Consider the following 8,522-nt stretch of genomic DNA (forward strand, 5'->3'; position numbering starts at 1 on the left):
CCCTATCATGCATGATCAAGGGCAATGGAGACCAAGGAAAATGGCACATTTCATCACTTTTGAGTATGAAATGTCCCATTTCCTTGTGTTCGAATTAACGTCTGATTTGAACACATGCAATGCAACACAAAAGATGCTTATCTAGCTTCTTTTACTTGCATGTTTTGTTTACTCATTTTAAATTACCAAACCATTCTTAATCCATTTAGTCCATTGGGTGAGTGTCCTCTAAATGGAAAGAAACCTCAAACCAAAGGTTATTTTAGGCATGAAAGAGATTTCATGCCATTGGTAATGAACCCCCAAAGGGATTAAACCATTAAGCACAAATGCCTCAATTTCATACTTTAAACAAGCAAGTGGTTTGAACTACTTTCAAAGAAAAATAAAACCAAGAAATGAGGGAGGTTGTAGAGATGATTAAGTGTTGGAAATGAGTAGTAAAAGCACTAAAACATGTTATTAACTCAAAACAATGATGATTAAAGCATTAAAACATCAAGCTAGTGAAGGAATTAACACTACAACTATGCAATACAAGCCTCAACTGAACTAACCAACCCAAAACAGAGCCAAAACAGGTTATTTCAGAGGCAAAAACATGCTGGACTCAAGCCACAAAAAGCTAAAATAATAAGCTAACATGTGAGGCTAACTAGGCATGCAAACAAGACACAAGGAGGGGAGGCTAACCCCTCCAATTTTGGACTTCAAAAGTTGATTTTTACCATTGAAAAACCTCTAAGATTTAGTTGTTAAAAGGTCCAAAAAAAAAATTTGAAAGTGGTGAATAATAGCACAAAAGCTTAACAAGCTAAGCAGCTAAGAAGCAAAAAGATTGGACAACTCCTTAACAAAAAAAAAAAGGCCTCAAACCACCATGTTCAGGTCATAAAAACAGAGGTTTTTATGGTTCAAAACCAGCCTCAAAACAATTTAAAAAGATGAGAAAACAAGCATGCTAGACAAAAGAACAAAGCAAGTAAACTACCTCTTGAAGCAAAGAGCAATTTTAGGCACAAATCCAAGCTAAAACCACTTGCTAGAGCTCAAATCAAGTCTCAAGGAACCTCAGCTCAAAGAGAAGTAACTTCTATCAAGGAAGTGTATGCAAAAGTGTAGAGAAAACAAGCTTCAAGGCATAAAATTGTAAGAGAGAAAGAAAATTCTAGAGAGAGAGAGAGAATTTTTTGTCTTCAAATTTTTCTAACCCCCACACATGCAAGAGAGGGGTCCTATATATAGAAAATACAAAATCCCCTCACAAAGATCTAGCCACACACGTGTTGGAAGATGCATGAACCTGTGCAAACAGCTGGCACAAAATATCACAAAATATCTGCAGGAAAGACTGATGGCCGGCAAGGCACATCAATGGCTGGCAAGCCAAAATCCATGGCCGGCAGCCTTTAAGGATGGTCAGCAGGCCATCAACAATTTCATGCTGAAAAGACCTAAGCATGGTCCAAAGATAAGACAAAATGGATGCAGGGTTTGGAAAACTCAAACCTGTGGCATTCTCCCACAGACTTCGAGCGTTCGGTGAGCAATCATACTCGCTATCAGATGTACCTACAAGATCATCCAAGTCTTAAAGGGCCGTAAAAAATGGAGTATCTACACCGATGATGGTTGTTGTCGCCGGTGGTAAGAGTCTAACACTTAGGTTTTTTTTTTTTTTCTTTGAATTTGAGCTGTGTATTAAGTGGCGTGGGACTAAGAGCAAAAATGGAACGTTGTGGTGTGTGTTGAGAAAAATTATGTTTTTTTAAATTATTAAAGGTGTGAACTGAGTAGTGGTGTATCTTGAGGCCAAATGTGGTGTGTAAATAGAAGCACCCATTCTATGATATGATTAACTATATGAAATTACATAAATACCCTTAGTGTTTTTGATATATTTTAATATTAAAAATTGTTAGAAATGGTTTGGAAAAAATCTAGAAAAAAACAGAATTTTTTCTAAACTTTGGTCTAATGTTTAGGTGGGACCCGTGCGCCAAAGTTGGCGGGTCTAAGTGGTAACTTGTTCTATGTCGCGTTGTGATTCACGTGGTATATTTGGTTGCTCAAAACCATTTTCGGGTGAATGGAAAATTGAAGCCACAGAGAGCTCCATGGAAATGGAGTTTTGGTGGAAATTTCTTAAAGGTGTGGTTTAGACTTGTCCCACATTGATTTGGTGGGAAATTTTGAGTGGGTTTGTAAGGCTTGGAGTTGGAACTTGGAGTAGGCCCCAGGGGCACCCAAGTTTTGTAGAGAGGGAAGTTATGGGCAAAGTGGGTTAAACCCATTGGACCCAAAATAAACACACGCGCGCCGCCGTCCGCCTGGTCGGGCGGGTGGGCTAGGCTGGGCTTGGGCGCGGGTGCGTGGTTGGGTTGGGCTTGTCCGGCCCAATACCTATCTTTTTGGGCCAAAAACATATGAATTTAATTTATTTTTTGGTAAAATAAAATCAGACCATTTAAATTCAAATTTGTACGAACCTTCTGTACAGATTTCAAAATCTGTCCGAACAGTTTAGTTCAAGGAAAACCCTTACCTGTTTAAATTTAAATTCAAACAGATTTAAATCTGTACAAATTAAACTGAACAGATTCGGTTATCTGTTGAACAGTGCCGAATAGGTCTTACACCTGTTCAAACAGGTTGGGTACCTGTTTAATTCAAATCTGTACAGCCACCACTCCATATATAAATAGGCAGCCCTCATTTGATGTTTTCATTCACAATTTTCGTACTTTTCCTCTGCAAATAATCTCTGCATTTTGCTGCATTAAATTTCTATGAGAAAGAATGTATACACTTAGTGTGTTCGTTGTGTGAATAAATTGTAGTGCTGCATTTATTCGTTGTTGATCATTTTATCCTAGGAGATAGACGTCCACATTCTGTTAGCACTGTGGAGATGATGAATCTGTCTTAAGGACACAGTGTCTAACACTGGACTTAATCAGAATATTGTTCAAGAAATTAATCAAGTAAGTTGTTAATTTATTTTTTGGTTTATTAGTTATTTAAATCAGATTTTGATTTTGTTTTTATAACAAAATAAAAATCTGTTTTTATTTATTTTATTTTATTTTTCTAGTTTGATTTTTGTAATCAAACAAATTCTCTCCTTTTCTTTTATTTCTTATGTACTCTGTTTGTTGTTAAGTACATAAACAGAATTTATTTTTCAAATACAGTGGAGATTGTCCAACAAAAATTATATTTCATAAACTTATAATTTTTTTGGTACTATATTATTTTAATATATATATATATATATATATATATTTGATAGTATAATTTTTTTGGGGAATAATTTTGTTATTATATTATTATATTTTAATATTAAAAAATATTTTTATATTAAATTATTTTGATATAAAGAATAGTGGGAGTAAAAAATGGTAAAAAAAAAAAAATAGTGAATAAAAGATCATACTATCATAGTAGAGTAAGTAAATTAGACACGACAATAAGATGACAAAATAATCTTTTCCAAACGAATTTCAAGGGATCTCAATACTAACGCAAAAAGTGATTAAACAAATCTAATAATAATGCAATATACCAGATACAATGCAACAATCCTATATGGAGTAGTTTATTACAAAATTTTTGGAAGAGCGAATTACATTAGTAGTCTCTGAAATTTAGGATTTATGTCATTTTTGTTCTTAACCTTCTAATTGTGATATATTTTATCTTAAATTTTGAATCTCAAGGATAATTGAAGACCATCCTCCATTTCAAGGGTAAAGTTGCCAATTTGATAAAATATAAACTAGTTTGACAAAAATAAATGTCAAAAAATTATTATTCTCAAAAATTATTTCTACTCACCAAAGATAAAGTTATATAAAAATAATAATTTTTTTTTTTATCAAATTAATTTTTAGTATGCGTTTAGATGATGATCATGTAATAGATGATTATTTTTGTTAATATTTTTGAATGGTTATCATGTACTAGATGGTTATGTTTGTTGTTAACAAATACTTTTTTATTATGGTTATCATGTGATGGGTAGTTATTAGGCTTTTAATATATAATCTATATGTTTAATATATGAAATATTTTTAGTTTTAAATTTTTTAATTTAATAAATTAGTTTAATAATGACATCAAAATTGTCGTCATGTTTGACTTTAAAAAAAATAAAAACTAATTTAACGAAAATAAATATCAAAACAAATTATTTCTACCCTCCCAAAAAATAAAATTATATAAAAATGATGTGTTTTTAATTTTTTTTCACCAATTTAATTTTTAGTTTATTAGAAAAATAGATTTAAAAATAGATTCTAAAAACCAAACCAAATAGAACTTTATAACCAAAAAAGTTTTAACATTATTCATTACACAAAAGACGATTATATTTCAAACACATAAGTTAACCACACAAAATAAGATGTATAATGACTTTACCCTTCAAATGGAGCAACAATGTCTTCAATTGTTCTTATTTTGAACGTGATTCAAAATTCAAAGTTAAATGCATCATAGGGGTGTTTTGAGAAGATGATTAAAAGTTGACTTTTTGGATTTTTTTAAAAAAATGTGTAAAAAATGTGAGAGGTGATGTGACCCAAAATAGGTTAAAAGCTGACTTTTGACTTTTAGCCATTTTTCCAAATTGAGCCATAATTGAAAGGTCAGGGATCAAAGTAACACAAGTCCCAAACTATAGGGACTATTAGTGTAATTCACCCTTTTTAGAACAAAACGCTATGTTTAGATTTTAAATTTGTCATGAGAAAAGAAAAATGAAAGAGTATACAAAAAAAGTATGTAATTAGTGACGTTTTAAAAACAACGTTGTAGAGTGAAAAAATGCCACAAAAACCTATTGTGATGTTCAAACCCAAACACTGATGAAGCCGTTGTTATAACTTTACTACATTTCATAAGCGTCGTTAAAAACCTATACAAGACGTTTATTAAACGCCATTAAATACAGGCAAATACCATTTATAGACCCTATTAATGGCGTTTTCATAAACGTCATCATCATAGCTTGTTTCTTCGTCATAGCTTGTTTTGGGAGGGAATAGGGGGAGACAAACTACTCTATCAAAACACCAAATATTCATATTTTCGTAAATTTTTATTCAAGAAGTTATTGATTGGTCACTAGACAGCGCCACGTAGCGCTCCACATGTATTGTAATTGGTAGAAGATGTGAGGCCCACGATTGTATTAGGTGATTGAAAAATATAAAGGAACATGAAGGTTTGGTTTGTGATTGGCCTGGGGCATGGCCAAGTGATGCTCCATGATCAACCAATAATTTTTCATGTTCAAGGGCCATCAGTCAATCGCAAGGGCCTTCTTTTTTCTTTTTCTTTTTCTTTTTCGAGTCACATCACCTCTCTACTTTTTTACATGTTTTTTCAAAAAAAAGCCAAAAAAACCTACTTTTAAGCTACTTTCCAAAATAGGACAAAGAGAAACACCATCATTGGTTTTACAAACTTTATTTGCAAGAGCATGATGTCACAAGCTGCTAAATTTCCTATGGCAAAAACCTCCTACATGGGAGCTTGGGAGCATAGAGGTTAATTGAATAATCTAAAACTTCCTAGCTCATTCCAACACTTGAAGAGTGTGAAAGAATTAATAATAAATGTAACCATAATAATAATGCGGAATTAAACTTTATTGGATCTTGAGTTCAATACAACTCAAGAATAAAACGAACATACCTTTGTCAGCCATTGAATTAGAGAAGTTGAGAAAATACACGTAATAGTTGAACCTTTAATTCTTGGCTCACCTTCTTCTCTCTATCTCTCTATCTCTCTATCTCTCTTAATTAGGATGACTATATTGATGGAAAAATACTCATATTATGTAAGGGGAGCCACTCATCCTTATACAAAGGAGAGAAGATGACCAGATAAACTCTATCAGAAAAATTCATGTCCTTCAAGGTTTCCTTCTTATCTTAAAAGAGTAATTATCCCATATTTAACATTCTAATTACTGAACTTTATCTCAAATATTGGCTTTATTTAATTGTGGAGTCCAAATAAATTAAAACATGTAGATATATGTAGGCTATTGGGCCACACTAGAAAATAAATCCAACATTCTCCCACTTGGCCCATTAAGCCGATTATGATGCAATTATGAGTTTTTACAAAAAAATATGCAATTTATAAAATTTTTGACTCATTGGATTCCACACTAAAAACTTTGACACGTGATCACGAATTTTAAAAATAGCCAATAAGTTCAGATATATTAGAAACTATAATACTGTGATTACTTTAGATCACCAATGCGAGTCATAGCGGTTATATAACATTTATGTCATATTCCCTTCTATGCACTACACCACCGATAACCTTCACCAACCTAGTCCATTATTGGAATATGTAATTATTTGCCTGAAAGGCCCCTATAATTTGTCTTGTTAAGACATTTTCTGTTTATCAATATTCAAATTAATGTGTACACACACTTTTAGAACAGGAAAAATATAAACAAAATTATTATTGCGCAAATAGTGTCAAAATAAAAATAAGCACTCAAGATTAACCATACACATCATGGATTGCTTAAAAGACCCATCCTGATAACATGCTCTTTGTATGTCTTTGGTGGCAATCCCTTTGTGAATGGATCAGCAATCATAAGAGATGTGCTTAAGTTTTCAATTAACACTTGTTGTTTCTGGACTCTTTCTCTTACAACTAAGTACTTTACTTCCATGTGTTTGGAACCACTAGAGTACTCTCCATTCTTAGAGAAGAAAACTGTTGCAGTATTGTCACAATATATCTTCAGCGACCTGGCAATTGAGTCAACAACACCAAGTCCTGAGATGAAATTTCACAACCATAAAGCATGATTTGTAGCCTCAAAGCATATGGAATGCCATTCATTTGTTTTCTTTCCAAGTCATTCCTTGGACACTATTTTTCACTTAATTTATCACCCTTCATGATGGATGCATCATCGACTGAACAAAACTACATATTAAATCTCTCCAAAACACAATCAATATATCCTTCTGAGATAGTCCTAGCAATCCTCGAGATCGATCCCTAAAAATCTCTATGCCAATAACATAGTTTGCCTCACCCATATCGATCATTTTAAAGTTCTTAGAGAGATATTCCTTGGTTTCATGCAATAAGCCAAGGTCATTACTAGCTAACAAAATATTATCCACATATAGTACCAAAATAATGAACTTACTCCCACTAACCTTCAGTATATGCACTGATCAACTGCATTTTCCTTAAATCCGAAGGAGGTAATGGTATAATTAAACCTTAAATACCATTGATATGGATTTCTTTAATTTGCAAGCTAAATGTTATTTACCTTTCTTTGCAAATCCTTCTGGCTGCTCCATATAAATTTCTTCATCCAAATTCCTATTTAGAAAAGCAGTTTTCATATCCATTTGATGCAACTCTGAGTCATAATGAGCTACCAATGCGAGGATGATTCTTAGCGAGTCCTTCTTAGATACTGGAGAGAATGTCTCTTTATAGTCTATGCCTTCTTTTTTAGTAGAACCATTAGCAACAAGTCTGGCTTTAAATCGTTCAATATTGCCTTTTGCGTCGCGCTTGGTCTTGAAGACCCATTTACACCCGACCTTTTTACAATTATTAGGCAATTCAACAAGATCCCAAACATCATTCTGTTCCATGGATTTTAACTCTTCATTTATAGCATTAACCCATTTAGTAGAATCATCACTATTCATGGCTTGTGAAAATGAGACTGGATCTTTGTTAATCCCAATATCAAAATCAGATTCCTGTAGATACACCATGTAATCATCTGGAATGGAAGGCTTTCTTTCCCTCTAAGATCTTCTCAAAACTACCGGTTGTGGTGGTTCTACAATATTTTTAATGGTGATATCTTCATGAAGTGGTAAAACATGAGGTGGTGAAAGATTTTCATTATGTTGTTCATTTCCCTCAACTTGTGGAATAGTCTGAGGAACATCAATTTTTCGATAAGGGTCAAATGTTGGCACATCCACCCTAATTTCCTTGAAATTCACCAATCGTGTTTTCTCACTCCCACTAATTTCATCACTCGTGTTTTCTCACTCCCACTAATTTCACCATTCTCTACGAATCTAGCATTACCAGTCTCTACTATCCTCGTACTGTGATTAGGACAGTAAAATTTATACCCTTTAGACTTGTCTGGATAACCAATGAAATATCCAGATATTGTTCTTGAGTCCAACTTTTTCTCTTATGGGTTGAAGATTCTTGCCTCTGCTGGACAACCCCAAATATGTAAGTGTCTCAAACTAGGTTTCCTACTAGTCCACAACTCAAAAGGAGCTGTTGAGACCGCCTTACTAGGAACCCTATTTAAGATATACATTGTAGTCTTTAAAGCTTCACCCCACAATAAAATGGGTACAATTGAGTAACTTAACATACTCCTAACCATATTTTTAAGTGTACGATTATGCCTTTCAGCAACTCCATTCTACTTTGGCGTACCTAGCATTGTATATTAAGCACGAATGCCTTCCTTTTCT

The sequence above is a fragment of the Camellia sinensis genome, chromosome 10 (genome assembly GCF_055761805.1).
Source record: "Camellia sinensis isolate YWXY chromosome 10, ASM5576180v1, whole genome shotgun sequence".
NCBI classification, from domain to species: domain Eukaryota; kingdom Viridiplantae; phylum Streptophyta; class Magnoliopsida; order Ericales; family Theaceae; genus Camellia; species Camellia sinensis.